The sequence below is a fragment of the Mustela nivalis genome, assembly GCF_964662115.1.
Source record: "Mustela nivalis genome assembly, chromosome: 8".
NCBI lineage: Eukaryota > Metazoa > Chordata > Mammalia > Carnivora > Mustelidae > Mustela > Mustela nivalis.
This window is the reverse complement of record NC_139027.1, coordinates 110,169,278-110,187,678: the sequence shown is the minus strand read 5'-3', so window position 1 is coordinate 110,187,678 and position 18,401 is coordinate 110,169,278. Positions and strand designations below refer to the sequence as shown.

At 42.2% G+C, this 18,401-nt stretch overlaps 1 protein-coding gene and 1 long non-coding RNA gene across 4 annotated transcripts in view; one reads left to right on the top strand and one right to left on the bottom strand.

Moving 5' to 3' along the window:
* The window catches only part of PAK5 (p21 (RAC1) activated kinase 5), a 295,772-nt gene that overhangs the window by 126,442 nt on the left and 150,929 nt on the right, over positions 1-18,401 (bottom strand). The window lies entirely within an intron of this gene.
* Positions 2,723-18,401, top strand: part of LOC309871436 — a 37,215-nt gene continuing 21,536 nt past the window's right edge. Inside the window, exon 1 of the long non-coding RNA XR_014315280.1 lies at positions 2,723-2,803. This is a non-coding gene — a long non-coding RNA (uncharacterized lncRNA). The remainder of the gene's footprint in view (positions 2,804-18,401) is intronic.

Genomic DNA, 18,401 nt, shown 5'->3' with positions numbered 1-18,401 from the left:
ACCATTTTTAGGTGGTTTTCTTATTTTTAAAAGGTTCACATATGCTTTTTCCTCTATATTTAGGTGCAATCATATTAAATGCCCTCCTTTCTCTAGTCTCCTCTTGGTTATAAACTGAATAAATTCCATATTGTGGGTTTGCAAGAAGATATGTCAAGGAAAGGATTTCATTTTTCTCAGAGAAAGGAAGACCTTCATGTATCACCCAAGCAACAACCAAGCTGGGGCATCTCTACCATGGTCTGAGAGGAGAATCAGCCATTTTGATTTGGTGCCAGAATAGGACATACAGTTATTCTCAAGTTTTAAAATTTACCCTAAGAGGGGCACGTGGGTGGCTCAGTGGGTTAAAGCTTCTGCCTTTGGCTCAGGTCATGATCTCAGAGTCCTGGAATTGAGCCCCGCATCGGGCTCTCTGCTCAGTGGGGAGCCTGCCTCTCTGCCTACTTGTGATCTCTGTCAAATAAATAAATAAAATCTTAAAAAAAATAAAAAGCTTTATTAAAAAAAAAATTTACCCTAAGAGGGAAAAAACCCACACAAGAGTAAGTTCTTCTAAAGGTAGCTCTGAGTTTAAAATGGAGCCTGCTTTTACACCCCATAGAAAGTTAGACTGGTGAGAGCTTTGTTCTTAGTCTTTGAATGTAGAATTTGTTGAAGGAAGGAAAAACAAACAAAAGAAGAAAGGAAAAAGAATCAGAGAGTGAAGAAGAAAGAACCCTATGTTCTTATAGAATTAATGCCAGGAGTGGTCATACATTATAGGTTATTCTGTTTTTGAAGGCAGCCTTGAAACCAATGATTCAATTTTCAAAATGTGGACATGGACATTTTTTTACTCCAAAGTTTCCTTACCTAATGTCACTGGAAATGCAACCGATTTATACACTTAACATTTATTGAATGCCTCATATAGATCAGAGCTTATGGTTATTTTATCTAAGATATGCAAAATCTGGGCACATACTAGACACTCAGTAAATTCTAAAAAGCAAAAGTTAGAAATTTGTATCTTCCCTATTCCAAAATTATACGAGTGAGTTTTGTTTCCTTTTTTTTTTAAACTCTGTGCACATAAGTAGTAGGAGCATAAATACAAACAGAAGGCTCTTGAACCATGGTCTACCTTTTGTAACTCTTGAGCAAAAACCTCACTCTAGAGGGTGCAGAAAGCACAGTTGCTGCATTAGATAGGGATAGTTATAAAAACACCCATGAGGTCCCTTCCACTAAGAAACAGAGACTCAAAGAATAATGTTCACCTCGCCTTCTATCCATTCATTTCTGTGCAGAACTATTCCCCACACAAAAGAAAGAATTGCATGGGCAAGAAAGAAATCTTAGCATGGAGGGACACAGAATGCTTTTTAGTTTGTTTGACATCCTATTGCATTTAAAATAACTACAAAATGCCAGTTGTCCTTCCTTTTATAACAGATGGAAGGAAACTGACACCTTGTCTTTAACGTTTCCACGAAAGGGACTCAAGATGTGTTTATCATCATATTAATCAGAAAAGAGAAAAAGAACTCAAAAGAAATAAACCTCTCAAATTTCTTCCCTTAAATAAAGGAAATAACTTTTAAAAGGACTGTTCAAGACCTTCTATAATGATGCATATGCACTTGCAAATTTTGAGCACTGGAAATAAGTTTGTGCAACCAAGGAAATGAGCTTTTAATTATATTTAATTTTTTAAAAGACTTATTTGGCCAGGGTGGGGGAAAAAAGGTAGAGGGAGAGAGAAAGAGAGAGAATCTTCAAGGAGACTCCCTGCTAAGTGCAGAGCCCAAAGTGGGGCTTGATCCCAGGACCTGATAATGCCGTGATCGGAAACCCAGAGTCAGACACTTAACTGACCGAGACATCCAGGCACACCTTAATTACATTTAATTCTAATTAATTCTATCACATTTCAAAAGTTACACATGCCTGGTAATTACTATGCTGGACACTGTATTTCTAAAGATGAGGACTTTATAGGTTATTTTAGGAGAAGTTAATAGTACAAATAATTCCCTTATAATTTACCTGATTTAATTAGAGTTTATCTGCCTCCTAACTTCTCCAAGTATCTGCTTGTTAGAATAATCAAGTTGAAAATTCTTTCCTAGGGATGCCTGGGTTGCTCAGTCAGTTAAGCGTCTGCATTCATTTCAGGTCATGATCCCGGGGTCCAGGGATTGAGCCCCACATTGGGCTCTTTGCTAAGCAGGGAGCCTGCTTCTTCCTATTTAAAAAAATTAAATATATATTCCTTTCCCTCTGCCTGCCACTCCTCCTGCTTGTGATCTCTGTCAACAATCTTTAAAAAAGGAAAAGAAAATTCCTTTCTGGTTCCTACTTATCCATCAGTGTACTGTATTGCTGATTTTATGGGACATTTCTGCCTGGAGACCCCTTCTGGGAAATTTGCCTCCACTCACAGTCCTACAGAATAGGAACCTAATTGTGGACTACTACAGGACCTTCCCCAGCACTTCCAGGAGGGCTACTGACCCCAGCACCATCCATTCATAATCTGGCCAATTAGTAACTTAAAATCAGTGAGGAAAGTTAAACTGGGCTCATCAGAGGCATGGATTCGCCATCAGAACTCTGGGAGATTCCGTTAGTTAGCATGCAAATGGGACCAGAGTAATGTAGTATGATTTGTTGTGCTAGAGAAGAATCCGTGCAGCATAATGGCACCATGTAAACTGGAATTATGAGGGAAGAAAAGCTCCAAGGAAGCAGAAACAGAATGAGAATGGCACAGTCATTCATACTGAAGGAAGGACAGAACTGCTTCAGCTCCTGACAGGTAGGATTAGCTCCAAAATCTGTTTTTACTGGGGTCACTGTTTTACATACTCCCGAGACACACAATTCTAAGAACCACTCACCAGTTTGACCCCTGAGCTAAGCCAAACCTGTGAGATTCTCTGTTCCCTAGGATACATAGATTGAACATACACAGATTGAACACCTCCCCCTCCCCAACCAGAACAACAAGAACTTGAGACTCTATGGGTCCTACAGGTGATGAACCTGGATCAATCCTAGAGGGAGAAGCCTTACAGAGTGGGCTGCCTTACATGTCTCTCTTGGAGGGTCTTCCCTCACCAGTATTGCTGCTGAGTAACCTCTGCCATTGGAATCTTAATTTGTATTAATGCTGGAAAGACTATTCCTAATTTTTGTTAGTGTTTTCACTTTTTTAGGTTTTCATAGGACTTCTTTGTTTAAAATTAATTATTTTTATTAGCATATAATGTATTATTTGCCCCACGGGTACAGGTCTATGAACTGCCAGGCTTACACAATTTACAGCACTCACCATATCACATATCCTCCCCAATGCCCATAACCCAAACACCCTCTCCACCACCACCCCCCACGCCCAGCAACACTCAGTCTGTTTTGTAAGATTAAGAGTCTCTTATGGTTTGTTTCTTTCCTGATCCCATCTTCTTTCATTTTTTTCCTTCTCTACCCCCCAAGTCCCTCACTCTGCCTCCAAATTCTTCATATCAGTGAGATCACATAATTATCTTTCTCTGATTGACTTATCTCATCTCACTCAGCATAATACCCTCTAGTTCAATCCACACCATTGCAAATAGCAAGATTTCATTTCTTTTTTTTTTTTTTAAAGATTTTATTTATTTATTTGACAGACAGAGATCACAAGTAGGCAGAGAGGCAGGCAGAGAGAGAGAGAGAGAGAGAGAGGGAAGCAGGCTTCCTGTGGAGCAGAGAGCCCGATGCGGGGCTCGATCCCAGGACCCTGAGATCATGACCTGAGCCGAAGGCAGCAGCCCAAACCACTGAGCCACCCAGGCGCCCCGATTTCATTTCTTTTGATGGGCTGCATAGTATTCCTGTGTGCGTGTGTGTGTGTGTGTGTGTGTGTATCTATATATGTATATATAGATATAGCCCATCTTTATCCATTCATCTGTTGATGGACATCTAGGTTCTTTCCATAGTTTGGCTATTGTGCACATTGCTGCTATAAACATTGGGGTGCATGTGCCCCTTCAGATCACTATATTTGTATCTTTAGGGTCAACACCCAGTAGTGCGATTCCTGGGTTGTAGGGTAACTCTATTTTTAACTGTTTTCCAGAGTGGCAGCACCAGCTTGCATTCCCACCAACAGTGTAGGAGGGTTCCCATTTCTCTGCATCCTCGCCAACATCTGTTGCAAGATGGTGGAGGAATGGCTAAAATTAACAAGGACTTAATTCTTATAAAGTACCTCCTAGACTGTACCATCTGCAGGCAGATACTCCGTTCATTTTAAGAGAGGCAAATCAATTAGAGCCTGTATAACTTCTAAGTGACTAGAAACAATACTAAATACACAGACTAGGAAAATCGCAGAGGAGCTACATTTTCAGAAAAGTCCATCTGCCACTGGAATCTTAATTGAATCTGTTATTTGAATATGAGGAAAGTTATGTAGAAGAGGCTAAGAGACCCTGGTATGACAAAACCTAGCATGACTCTTGTCCTCTTAAGCTGTTGTTCCTGGAAGCAGAGCCTGAAGGAGGGATTTGGATGCTTGTGATTTACTTACTAAGGAAGTGATTTCAGGGAAGCATGGAGCTGAGCAATATGTGTCTTAGCTGGGAGTCTGATCTCAGCCTATTCCCAGAAGGAGGTCTGGAACACTAGCCACCTCACAGCCAAGTGAGTCAACATTTTGTACTCTTGTGTCAGTAGCCATTGCTTTGAGTATAGCCTGTTGGGGGGAGAAGCTCCTCCTGGCCAAAGGCAATTCTCTATAAAGGGGACCAGCTGTGAACTGTGGCAGCCAGCACTCACCACAGCTCAGGGATGGTACATGGACTTGGTAAAAGGATGAGGGGATCCAGGTAGGGCACACACCACAACCACCACACATTTCCTTTACCAGGAACTACAGGCCACAGGAGGAAACGGTACATCTGAAAATTTTAAGTATTGAACTGAGCAAAGGAGTTTCCTCAGATTGAGAATGACTGAGGATACGGAGATCCTGGGAGAATTTTTAAGGAGGTAGAACTGAATACAAATGACAAAAAACAAAGAAATACAGAGAGGGCAAGGTTCATAACAGTTTAGCAGAATGGAGCTGGAAGACTATTATGCTAAGCAAAATAAGTCAGTCAGAGAGAGACAAATACCATATGATTTCACTCATATGTGGAATTGAATAAAACAAAACAAATGAACCAAAAAAAAAAAAAAGGCAGAAAAAGACAAACCAAAAACAAACTTTTAGAGATCTGATTGTTACTGGAGGGAAGGGAGGGGAGATGGGTGAAACAGGTGATGGGGACTAAGACTAAGGAGGGCCCTTGCAGTGAGCACCAGGTGTTGTATGTAAGTGATGAATCACTAAATTCTACTCCTGAAACTAATATTACATCATATGTTAACTGGAGTTTAAATAAAAACTTGGAAAAACAAAACGACGGCAACAGAAACAGTCCAGTGGAACACGCACAGAAGCAGAAAGACATCTTTCTCTAATGCAAGAAAAAGAAAATGAGGGGTTATCACACTTGGTAGTGACAGAGATTCAATTTGGAATCAAGAGCAAATAGGACCAATGGCACTTAGCACAAAGTAGGTTTTTAAAAAAGTAGGTACTTTGAAAGATTTGCTCAACATTTGATCATAATAATGAAGAAAGAAATGGATAAAACTCTACACAAGTTTCTTAATTTTAGCCATTCTGACTGGTGTGAGGTGATATCTCATTGTGGTTTTGATTTGTATTTCCCTGATGCCGAGTGATATGGAGCACTTTTTCATGTGTCTGTTGGCCATCTGGATGTCTTCTTTGCAGAAATGTCTGTTCATGTCCTCTGCCCATTTCTTAATTAAATTATTTGTTCTTTGGGTGTCGAGTTTGCTAAGTTCTTTATAGATTTTGGACACTAGTCCTTTATCTGATATGTCGTTTGCAAATATCTTCTCCCATTCTGTCAGTTGTCTTTTGGTTTTGTTAACTGTTTCCTTTGCTGTGCAAAAGCTTTTGATCTTGATAAAATCCCAATAGTTCATTTTTGCCCTTGCTTCCCTTGCCTTTGGCGATGTTCCTAGGAAGATGTTGCTGCGGCGGAGGTCGAAGAGGTTGCTGCCTGTGTTCGCCTCAAGGATTTTGATGGATTCCTTTCTCACATTGAGGTCCTTCATCCATTTTGAGTCTATTTTTGTGTGTGGTGTAAGGAAATGGTCCAATTTCATTTTTCTGCATGTGGCTGTCCAATTTTCCCAACACCATTTATTGACGAGACAAGTCAGGAAATGACAGATGCTGGTGAGGATGCGGAGAAAGGGGAACCCTCCTACACTGTTGGTGGGAATACAAGCTGGTGCAACCACTCTGGAAAACAGCATGGAGGTTCCTCAAAATGTTGAAAATAGAACTGCTCTATGACCCAGCAATTGCACTACTAGGTATTTACCCTAAAGATACAAACATAGTGATCCAAAGGGGCACGTGCACCCGAATGTTTATAGCAGCAATGTCCACAATAGCCAAACTATGGAAAGAACCTAGATGTCCATCAACAGATGAATGGATAAAGAAGATGTGGTATATATACACAATGGAATACTATGCAGCCATCAAAAGAAATGAAATCTTGGCATTTGCAACAACGTGGATGGAACTAGAGTGTATCATGCTTAGCGAAATAAGTCAAGCGGAGAAAGACATCAGAAAGATCATATGATCTCCCTGATAAATGAGGAAGTAGTGATGCAACATGGGGGCTTAAGTGGGTAGGAGAAGAATAAATGAAACAAGATGGGATTGGGAGGGAGACAAACCATAAGTGACTCTCAATCTCACAAAACAAACTGAGGGTTGCTGGGGGGAGGGGGGTTGAAAGAAGGGGGGTGGGGTTATGGACATTGGGGAGGGTATGTACTTTGGTGAGTGCTGTGAAGTGTATAAACCTGGCGATTCACAGACCTGTATCCCTGGGGATAAAAATACATTATATGTTTATAAAAAATAAAAAATTAAAAAAAACTCTACACAGGTTAATCATCATTATCATCAATAATCATTTCTTTCCCATTCTGTTTACATTATTCAGTTCACATGTTTAAAATAAAATGCACCAGAGAAAGGAATGTTTTCAAAGAAGAAAAGGGAGCTATACAGTCATCCAAAATATTTATGGATAACAAACCAATTAGTCAACTAATACCATGGGTCTTGCTGCTTATTTGGCCAGTCACAAGGCTATTTGATGACAACTTGTTAAGAGCAATTTTTATTTTCCAATTCTACAATACTTCCTTACAGCATAGCTATAACTGCAAATCAGTAAAGTAAGACAATGAAACAACTGCTTTAGGCAATATATGAATTATTGAATTTGGATCAATACACATTTTTGTGAATATATAAAATACCACACACGGTATTTTTTTAAATTTTATAACTTACTTTGAAAGACCTAATAAACTATGATTACTTCCTCCTCCCCCAAATAAGAAAATCCAATAGGATCCTTATTCCTCAGAATGGTGTGCGTGTTACTGATGTCATTTTTTTAACAAGCATGAAAGAAAAGCAGGTGGTTTCCATTTCAGCTTTGCTGGAAAATGTGGTTGGGAAAGAGAGAGAGAGGGAGAAAAAAAAATTGTTGTGAATTCTTACATTTCAGTTCAGTACAAAAATTCTTTCAAAAGCAACAAATAAAAATCTTTGGGAGAATGTGGAAAGGGTAGGTCAGTATACGCACAGACATACAAATATGTACATATCTATGAAACAGTCTTCTATTTGATATAAAATCATCCTGGTTGGTGATGAATCATTTCCCAGAGGGCAAAAGAAGTTGTGTCAGTCAACTCTCATAATTTTGTTCACAATTTTGTATATTGGGTGATGTTCAAAATGTTTTTATGTTTTTATATTTTATATGCTGAAGACATATTTATTTTCAGGTGGTAAATTTTAGGTATGACATATGTAACCGATAAGCTCACAATAAAATAAGGAAAGGATAGATCCAAATGGTTGTTGGCTAGTGTTTCAGGGGCTCTAACATTTTACCACTTTAGAATATCTAAAGTGAGAGGAAAACAAATATATCTTCCTAAAACAACTAAGCCACATCCCAAGGGGCACACCAAAAGGGTAATTCTTTTTTTCTACAGGAAGGGAAGAGGGGAACCTTCTCTTTCATTTTACAAAGTTAAGAGTGTTGCCTTTCACTTGGTGCCATCTTCCATTAATATGAAGCTTGGGTTTTCCTCCACACTTGACTCTCTCCTCTAACAAATCTCGCCTGCTTGGCATGCTAATGAGATGCATCACGTTAGCACCCTGGCTTCGACACCCCAGCCCCAGCCCAGCACTCCATACCTGCTGAAAGGAACAGCAGAGCGCCGGGGCTGAGAAGACCTTCAGCGACATTCGCTGCCTCTTCCTAGTCCAGTTTGAATGGCTGGGAGCTTGGGCCTGCACCCAGGCTGTAGCTGGCAGCCCTGCATGTGAGTGTATCAGGAGAAGCCTGTATGACCACACTTATGTTTCTAAGACAATGTTGATCACCACAACCCCACCTTTGCAAACATGCACTGGCTCCCATTTGCTTGTAGACTAAAAAGTCTAAACTCTTTTGAATAGCAGCCGATTTCACACCCATAGGTGCTTAACCTAACCCTGAAGCGCTGGAGCTTGGATGGGAAAAGTTATAATTTTTTCATTATTAACCATTAATAGCAATGGATATTATGCATGGAGCCACAGACCACCATAGTAGTAACAGTACCTGGGATCCTTCCACTTGTCGGAATCACAGCTGTTATTGTATAAGAGTTTTTTCAACATTTTGATAAATGTAAGCTCAATATAATTGAAATTACTCTGAGAAGAGCCCATGGACCTCACCAGATTGTCACCCTGTGGCATAAACAAAAGTTAAAACCTCATTCCAGTCCAGTAGCTATGGATTCTCTCTGCCTACTTCATGCTTCTGCTATAACAAGATGCTTGTTCTTCTCTAAACACTCTCTGGTCTTTTCATGACCTCGCGCCCTGATGTCCCAGCTCCTGGCTTGAGATCTTCATTCCTGCTGGAAAATGTGCCCTTGAACAGTGGTTTGGGAAGAACAAGCTTGATAAAGCTTTCTCTTAAGTTACCCGGCAGAGTTTAAATCTCTCTCCCTTGGAGATCTCTTTCCTTATCTTCAGTCTTCAGCATTTTCTGAGTCTGTGTGTCTGTCTGTACCAGTTACACCTCTTCCCTAGATTTGGACTCAGACTCTTGCCTAAGGGTCTGCTTCTGAGACCCCAAAAATGCTATAGGAACAAAGGAAGGGCTATTTCCCCAGGGATGCCAGATTAAGAAATCATTCTCAATAGGGCACAATGGTAGAACCCACTTGCTCTCAGTGACAGTTTCTGAGTAGAGGACAGTGCTTTCATTTCCTGACTTCACTGTTCCTTTTATTTACTTGTGTTTTTTATTATTTTTTGGGTCACTGTTTCTCTTAAAATCAAATTACTGATTGATTGCAAATAAAATCCTAATACAACAAAGCATCTTCTCAAGCCTGGCTCCAGACAAAATTGTGAGAGACAAAAGCCCATCGTGGAAAACCTGACATCTGTCATCAGCCTTGCCCATCTTCCAGAAAGGTTCTAAGTGCGTCTCCCAAACCCCTGGGGCTCTTCTGCCATCCCAGTACCTGGATGGAGGATATTCCTCGCAGCATGTAACCCAGGCCTGTCCTTCTAAGAGTTCAGCATTCTTTCTACTCTTTTTAAAACCCTGTCTGTGTGGTTTGTTCAGGCAGCCCTACCTGGAGAGCATGAGGGATGGGTTTCAAATCAAGCTTCACTCATCAACGTTAAGACCAATGTCAAGACCGCTATTGAGCGCTTGTGGAATACGTGGAATGCACCATGACCTAGGACGCAGAGGCAGAGTCCCTGCCATCCAAGAGTCCCCACAGGAGATGGCCAATTGTAATGAAGTTGGTCACAACTATATTGGGAAGCACAGAGGGGCACTGACCTAGTTTGGGTTCTCAGAAGCAGACCCTCAGACAAGAATCTGAGTCCAAATCTTTTAATTGGGAGGTAATCTCAGTAGGCACGGAGAGCGTGTGTGAGGGAATGAGACAAGAAGAAAAATATCCAGCAGAGGGTATGTTTTTAAGCAAGTTATCATGCCAGGAGCAACTGGGGTTCCATTCTGTTGAGGCTCCGTGGAGGTGTGGAGAGTGTGCCCCAGAGTCGTCCTAGGTGAGAGGTAAAGGAGTCATATATTTATTCACTTCTTTTTATTTATTTTTCTGAGAAAGAAAGCATGTGCACACATGCATGAGTGGGGAAAGGGGCAGGGCAGGGGGAGAGGGAGAGGGAGAACGTCAAGCAGACTCCACACCCAGTGCGGGGCCCAATACCGAGCTCTATCTCATGACTCTGAGACCATGACCTGAGCTGAAATCAAGAGTCAGATGCTTCACCAACTGAGCCACCCAGGTTCTCCAGGATGCCATATATTCATGCACTGGTCCCCACTGTTTATTGGTTGGGAACTATAATGGGCACGTTAACTCCCTGCATTTCCAGCCTGTGATTTTATGTTCTTTTCTATAGGTGTCAACCATTTTCATCTCTACGCTTCAGTCTGGGTATTTTCTATTGACCTATGTTCTAGTTCATTAGTTCTACCTGCTGTTTCATCTCTTACCTTAAACGTAAACCCAGTTATCGAGTTGTTAATTTTAGTCATTCTTCCAGTCAGTCACACAGTTGAGTCTTCAGACAGATTTCTGTTTTCAGAAGGTGTTCTCCACTGCATTATCTCTGTTCTTGAACATATTTGACCGCTGTGCTGAAGTCCACATAAAACAGCCCTGATAACTGAGTGTTGTTTCTTTCCCTTGTTTTGTTTCTTGTATTTCTTTTAGTCATTTGATCCCATTCTTAGCCTTTCTGCTAAATTTTTATTAAATGCTCAAGAACAGATAAGAAAATGGTAATAATTTGAAGCTCTTACACTGAAGTATTCCTTTTTTTATGGCAGGCAGTTATAATAAGGTGAAAAAGTGAATTCTGGCTGGCACCAAGCTTGTTCTAAGCTGCTTTCAGAGTGTGTGCTTGATAGCTAGTCTGTAACTAGTATACCTCCTTCTTGGGCTGGAGTCCTATTTACCAGGCCTTTTTCTCTTGTTGTATTTACAGAACTGTTATTTCATCAGTCAGGCCCCCAAGAAACTGCAACTGTTGAAAGCTCTTAGCTTTGTAAGCTCCTAGATATGCTTTCTGCTGGGTTTCATCATTTTTCAGCCCTGAGTCACTTATTTTAAATGCTGAGAGAACTATGAAGAAGAGAAATCCACGCACATTTTATAATTATATTATTTGAGCTCCTTTCATATCGAATGATGGCACAGCATTACCTCTATGCTCCAGATGAAAAGGATTTTTTGGTAAAGATTGATTTATTTGAGAGAGAGTAAGAGAACACAAGCAGGGGAGCAGCAGAGGGAGAGAGAGAAGCAGGCTCCCTACTGAGCAGGGAGCTGAGGTGGGGCTTGATCCCAGGACCCTGGGATCATGACCTGAGCCCAAAGCAGATGCTTAACTACCTGAGCCACCCAGTTGCCCCGTAACTCATAGTTTCCTTAAAGACAATCCTCCTAGAACCTCCCATCTCTCCTCAACTGTGGACACACTGCACAGTAATCCTGATGCTCTGCTGTCTTATTGTTTCTCTACACCATCATCTTTGGACCCTCTTTCCTCTCCTTTCTGGGGGATGAAAGGGTGAATAAAACACAGAGAAATGAAGTAACTGGACATCGTCACACTGCTGGTATGTTAGCAGAGGGTCGATTCCACCCCACTTGTGGCTACCAAACTTTATGCTTAGAAATGTTGAAGTGAAAAATTAACAGAATTTCCAGGATTAAAGATAGCTGATGGTATTCAATGTTAATAACCAATATACATAGTCTTTTGCCTGACACACCAATGGCACTTAGTAAATGATATAAAAAAAAGTCACAGAGCATAGCAGAGGACTATTTCATGGCTTTTTGTCCGTTTTTAGAGTTTTGCTACATGCACTTCTTTTAATGGTACATAAGCAAATTGGAGCCAGGATATCTGGACAGATTAGTAGAATTCCTGGTCACTGACAGGTTGTGATTGGAAAATCTCAAGCAAGTTTCCCTTATTGTCAGCATTTTTACCACCGACCTTTTCTTGTGGCTAGAATTTCACTATTAAAAAACACCTTAAAATTTTTTTTCATCTCTGAAAAGGGTAGAGTACAAACTCTTCCACCTAAAACAACTAACAAAGCTTGACAATTTATGAAATTATGTTCACAGGCACCGGAAAGCTACTCAGGCAGCCAGAACCTGAGAGACCAGGCTGTTGAAAAGTGAAGTGTACGAGGTGTTATTAGGAGTTGCATTTCCTCTCAAGGCATTTACTGATGCAGAAAAATGACAGAACCAAGGCCTGAAAAGCCAGGCACAAGGCAGTGGCCAAAAGGCTGAGATGCCAAACTGAGGGTACCATAGTCTTATTGGTCTGAGAGATAAAAACTTCAACGTTAGGGCGATAAAAACTTGAGGACCCACAATCCTGAATAAATGGGAAAGATGAGGTGAGACCCACAGTCTGTGCCAACTTGTGCTCTTGAGGTTATGTTCTTTCTTTTTTTTTTTTAATTTTTATTTATTTATTTGACAGAGGAAGATCACAAGCAGGCAGAGAGGCAGACAGAGAGAGGGGAGGAAGCTGGCTCCCTGCTGAGCAGAGAGCCCCATGCGGGGCTTGATCCCAGGACCCTGGGATCATGACCTGAGCTGAAGGCAGAGGCTTAACCCACTGAGCCACCCAGGTGCCCCTTGAGGTTACGTTCTTACACAGATTGAAGAAGGGAAGTCTACTGCTACAGACTGCTTTAGCAGGAGGCAAAGGGGGGGTCACCATCTTGAGAAGAGTGCCTCACCCGCTGGAATGATAATGTTCCATCATGGAAGGACCCATGGATCAAAAAAATCCTAATTGTGTTCAAGGAGCTTTGTGGATTCTGTGAAAGCAAATGCAGGAGTCGCATTTACTCTAACCCTTTCTAGACGTTAGGATAACAGGGTTTAAAACTTCAGGCTTAAGGAAACTGCGATCTCACATCACTTGGGTACTAAGAGGCTGGCTGATACTCTTCTCTTGAGAGAGGGATGTGATCCCATGTTGTTCATTAGAAACCTCTAGAGGAGATTTCACAAACCTACAGAGGCATCCTGCTCAAACATTCACATATATTCTCTCTCTCTCTCTCAAACTTCTACTTAACCAAAAATATCTCTTGCTGTAATTTAGACTACTGCCTCTGGTTCTGTTCTCAGAAGGAATGGAAAAATACATGTCTCACACTCTGAATAACTGTATTTTTATGCACAGTGAGACCTCAGTCAACCATTCTCTTGGGAGTGAAGTCCCTATAAACTAACTCATCCATGCTGAAGATAATTTTTATTCCTTAGAAATCTCGGAAAGCAAAGTTGTCTACGTTTGCAGCTGCAATGCAGTTTCTATAAATGCAGGACCAATGAGGGTAAAGAAGGCTTTTACAAGATATAGGGGCACCTGGGTGGCTCAGTGGGTTAAGCTTCTGCCTTTGACTCAGGTCATGATCTCAGGGTCCTGGGGTCAAGGCCCCAAAGGGGCTTGCGCTGCTCAGCAGGGAGCCTGCTTCCCCCTCCCCCTCTGCCTCACCCTCTGTCTACTTGTGATCTGTCAAATAATAAATAAAATCTTTTGAAAAAAGATTTTTTACAAGATATTGTGGAACTGGGCGGGGGGAGTCCCTATCTCCCCCCATCCCTCCTTTTTGGATACACATGCCTTGGTCTGAGATACAAAGTTGTGATGGAAACAGTTTCCTTTTTCTCCTGGGCACACAGATTGCCCATCCCAGTCATCCTTGCAGTTAGATGCAGTCACGTGGTTAAGTTCAGCTCAGTGAAATCTGATGATTTATCTACTTCCAGGCATGACCCATAAAATTCCCCAGAGGGATTTTCAGCTCTTTTTCCTTATATACTCATTGAATAGAGAAAGGAGTGGAACCTCAAGACAGAAACAGCCTGAGTCTCTTACTGTGCTAAGACACTGGGAATTAGGACGCTCTGTTACAGAAGTTAGCCAGTTATCACTCTAGAGAAGACAGAGGCAGGACCCGGAGCTTGTTGAGAGTGCTGGCTCTCTCCGGAAACAGCCTGGGTTCAGAACCTGTTCTGCCACTGGCACTAGTCATGGGACTCTGGGAAACTCCCTAAGGATTCTGGTCCTGAAGGAGTCTGTGGAAGACTGCTGGGCCAGAACCCCCGGGATGAGCCTGGAAATGAAGAATAAACACCACTCGCGTTAAACCACGGAGTTTTGAACCTGTTTATTACAGTGACTTACTTAAAATCCGACTCTATCAGAAGGCGCTGAAGACAGGGAAGTCTGCAAGAAAGGGCAGTGTCCAAGTTTTGAAAATGTGCAGAAAGGAAGCTACTGATAATGTGCCAGTTTTCCTTTTCATGAATAATTTGGGCATATTGGCTTGTTGCGAGGCATGTTGACCCCCTTTTCCTTGCCCTTTTCCCTCCTGTCAGGGATATTCTTACCACCTCCTGAATGGCCTCTGCTGCTTTCTATAAATAAATCTCTCTTCTCTACCCCCATGAAAAAAACTAATGACCAAACTAATTGAACCCATTCATGCAAAGTGTTTCTTCAATCAGGCATTTGTATTTTTAAGCCTCTTAGCTTGAAGTATAGAGCTCCTCCTGTTCCAATAAATTGGGGGAAGATTTTCTTAAGAGGAGTAGCTCGCTGGAAGGCAGATCTGATGGCAGTGTGGGGCCTCTGGGGTGGGGGTGGAGCTTGCTTCATGGCAGATGCCCTTCACTCTTGGAAGGGTTGCTGTACAGAGGAGCTACTCTGACTCTCTTCCTTCTTTTGAGACCCCCTGCCAGCCCCAACCTCTCAGGGTCTTCAGCCCTACATTTAACCACTCCTTGAACACAGCTTGGTCTAATATCTCTAATCTCAATCCAACTCTCTGTCCTTACCTTCCCAGAATAATGGCCCCAATGTTACTGACATTTCTTTCTTTCTTTTTTTTTTTTAGGATACTGGATACCCTTAAGGAATTTTCTAGTTGGGCAAACTTTACATTGCCTGAATTCTCATGGACTTATCTGACAATGGTGTGTGCTCAACTGTGACCCCTTACGTTCTTATGTTTAAGTCCTAACCCCCCCCCCATGCCTCAGGGCAGGAACCTTCTTTGAATAAGGTTGTCATAGATATACTGAGTTAAAATGGGGTCACACTGGCATGAACCAAATCCAATACAACTGGCATCTTTCTAGAAAGGGAATATATATACACACACAACGGAAACACCAGTGAAATGAAGCCATTGATTGCCAGCAAACACCAAAAACAAGGGGAAAGTTGTGGGACAGCTTTTTCACTCAAAGCTCTCAGAAGGGAGCCAACCCTGCCAACACCTTGAACGTGGATGTTTCTAGCCTCTGAATAAAGCCAATAAACTTCTCTTGTTTAAGCCGGCTAATCTGTGATACCTGTTCATAGAAGCCCTAGCAAACTGATTCAAAGGAGATGGCATCTACGTAATTCGGCAGTTTGACAGACTTCAAGGTCACACATAGGGTGCTTATAGCACAGTGTCCAGCCCATAGCAAGTACTCAGTAAATGTCAGCTATTGATGCTACTTCTGCTACCACTTATTTTCCTTATGCTCCGCATTCTTTCATTTGTCAGCTGCATCATCTATGTTCTGAAGCGCAGCCCCATTCTGCCTGCATTATTTCCATCCCTGCCCTCAAAGCCTTTGATTAAACAATCTATTATGTTGGAACCCATCTTCTTGATTATCAAAGCATTGCTGCATGCAATGAACAATATTAATTGATCCTTCAGACTTCTTTTCTTTGAGCTAAATGAGCCTTGATTTTTTTTTTCTTAATAGGTCTTAATGCTTTAACTTTTTAATCATCCCTACAGTGGCTAAGAAAGGCTCTCCAAGTTCCTTAGTAAAAGAATCTATAATCTGATATGGTATCAGCAGGAGGCAACACGCTAATGTGCTAAGGGGGAATACCATATGGGCGATTTGTGTTTGGGTGCTCTGCCAAATCTAATTATCTGCCCTTCTCTGTGCCCTCGGAGGCTGACCCCTGTGGGCTACGTGGTCCAGTTTTCTCTGGTGACCGATGTTCAGATGGGTTTGGCCACTGGGGCAGCACTGGCAGATGACATAAGGGCGGGAGGAAGTGAGGTTGGGGTGTTTCTTTCCTTCTCCCCTCCTCCTTCGAGTCTTTGTCTCTGGAAGTAGTTGTATCCTTCCTGGGAAAACACTTACACTCCCTGTCTCTTTAGACCCAAGGACAGAAAAGGCTTCCTGTTTTTCTTAGTCCCTGGAGGACTTACGGTCTTTTGTTTGCTTCTTCAAACCTGTCCATGCCTCTGTGGGCATCTCTGGCACTGAAGTCCCTTCCTTTGAACCACCTGGAGTGGAGATTCTTTCTTACCTGCACCCTGACTGATGCATTTATGAAGTGAGATCCTGAGGCAGATGCTGAGGCCAGGACTGAGTGCAAGCTAACTGGGGAAGCAGGACCAGTTTTAGGGAAGTTACATAGGAAGAGGAAGACGGTTAACTAAGGCTGGACAGCTTCGCCCAGGATGACAGAGAGACTTCAGCCCTAAAGCTGCACGAACTGGCAGCTGGGAGCCAACGGGAAGGCTCGGTGTAGACGAGTGGTGCTCGGGGACCAGCCATTACATACAGCAAGTCTGCACACTGCCAAGATTCTCATTTTAGGGATGCTTCAGTCACGTCATCCCTGTTGAATGTTATCAAATGACACTTGATCATTTTCCATCTCACTTGTAAACTCCCTCTCCTTCCCAACCATGGTTCTCTGTGCTTTTCTGAAGTGGATTTTATCTGACACTGGTGATTTTGCCATGGCACTGTGAGCTCTGATTTCCTCCAATGCATACTAAAAATATTATTTTACATGATTCTCACCATCGAAGGGCTACTCTGGATATTGATTGGGTCAGGGTTCCCATGGGTTTCGTGTTTTACCAAAGCATGAGGCTAGATATATAAATATAGGGTGATTAATTTCAAATGCCACCAACTCTGGCTCCAGATATGGCCACATGCATTTCTGGGTACTAGGGTGAGTTCATGTATCCATTCATCACTCCTGCTGTGTCCACTGTGTGCTCAGCGCACACACACACACACACACACACACATATAAATATATATATATATATATATATACACACACACACACACACACACACACACTGAGTATACTGAAGCACGTTATAAGGTCTTTGTCCTCATGAGTAGTCCAAACAAAGAGATAACTGGAGTGGAGTGCGACAAGTACTTGCATGAAGAAAACACTGTGTGTGGGGGGGTTGTGTTTGAAAAATAAGGAGGATTATCTGTTCTGGAATTGAGAGTTGGATCAAAGAATTCTCTGGGCTGAGATGGGGGATAAGTGGACTGAGGATGCTGGAGGTACCAGGTGGGGCAGGAACTGGGATAAAAATGCCCCAAACATTGAAATAGACACCAAGGTGAGAGAGAGGTTGGTGCCTAAGATGCCTCAAACAGAGGCTCCTGCCTTTTGGGGAGGTGGAAGTATTCTAAAACTGGCTAGAACACAGCCATGGTGGAAACCAAGGGGAAGGGTTGGGCAAAAATGCTGAGTTAGCAGATGGCAGACTCTGCTGCTTTTCTATTTCCAACCTAGATTTCTGCTGAGAACAAGTGAAAGGTCTTGCTCAAATTCTTTTCTTCTTCCGTGTGCACTATGTGTCACTGAGGAGATGACAGAGAGTTCTCTGTGAACTTGAGCAGCTTTTTCAAAGCAGAGTTGAGATCACCCAAGGCCTTTAAGAAACAGAGGGAAGATGCCTCTGTGTTCACTTGCCTGGTAATCAGCCTTGACCAAGGTCATCTCTACTTTGTAGGCTACCCGTCTGTCCTGGGAGGGCACCGGGCTCTCCTGCATGAGGCTTCTTCTCTGGTGCTGGTGGTCCTTTCCTCTTAGTCTCCCAGCAAAGCCAAGTACAGGCAGAGTCTGGGAAACATTGTTGATTCCTTCCAATGAACAGGGAGGTGGAAGCTCACAGATCTTGCAGACAAGATAGGAGTGAGGAGTGAGTTAGGGGCACTTAAACATTTCAACCTTAGATCTCTTTGCCTCCTTGCAAACCACCACCCAGCATTGGTATTCCATGTGTTATCATCTAAAAACAATTTGCCTGTCAAAAATGAGCACTCCATGAGTTTTTAACTCATCATCTTTCTTAAGCCCCTCCTAC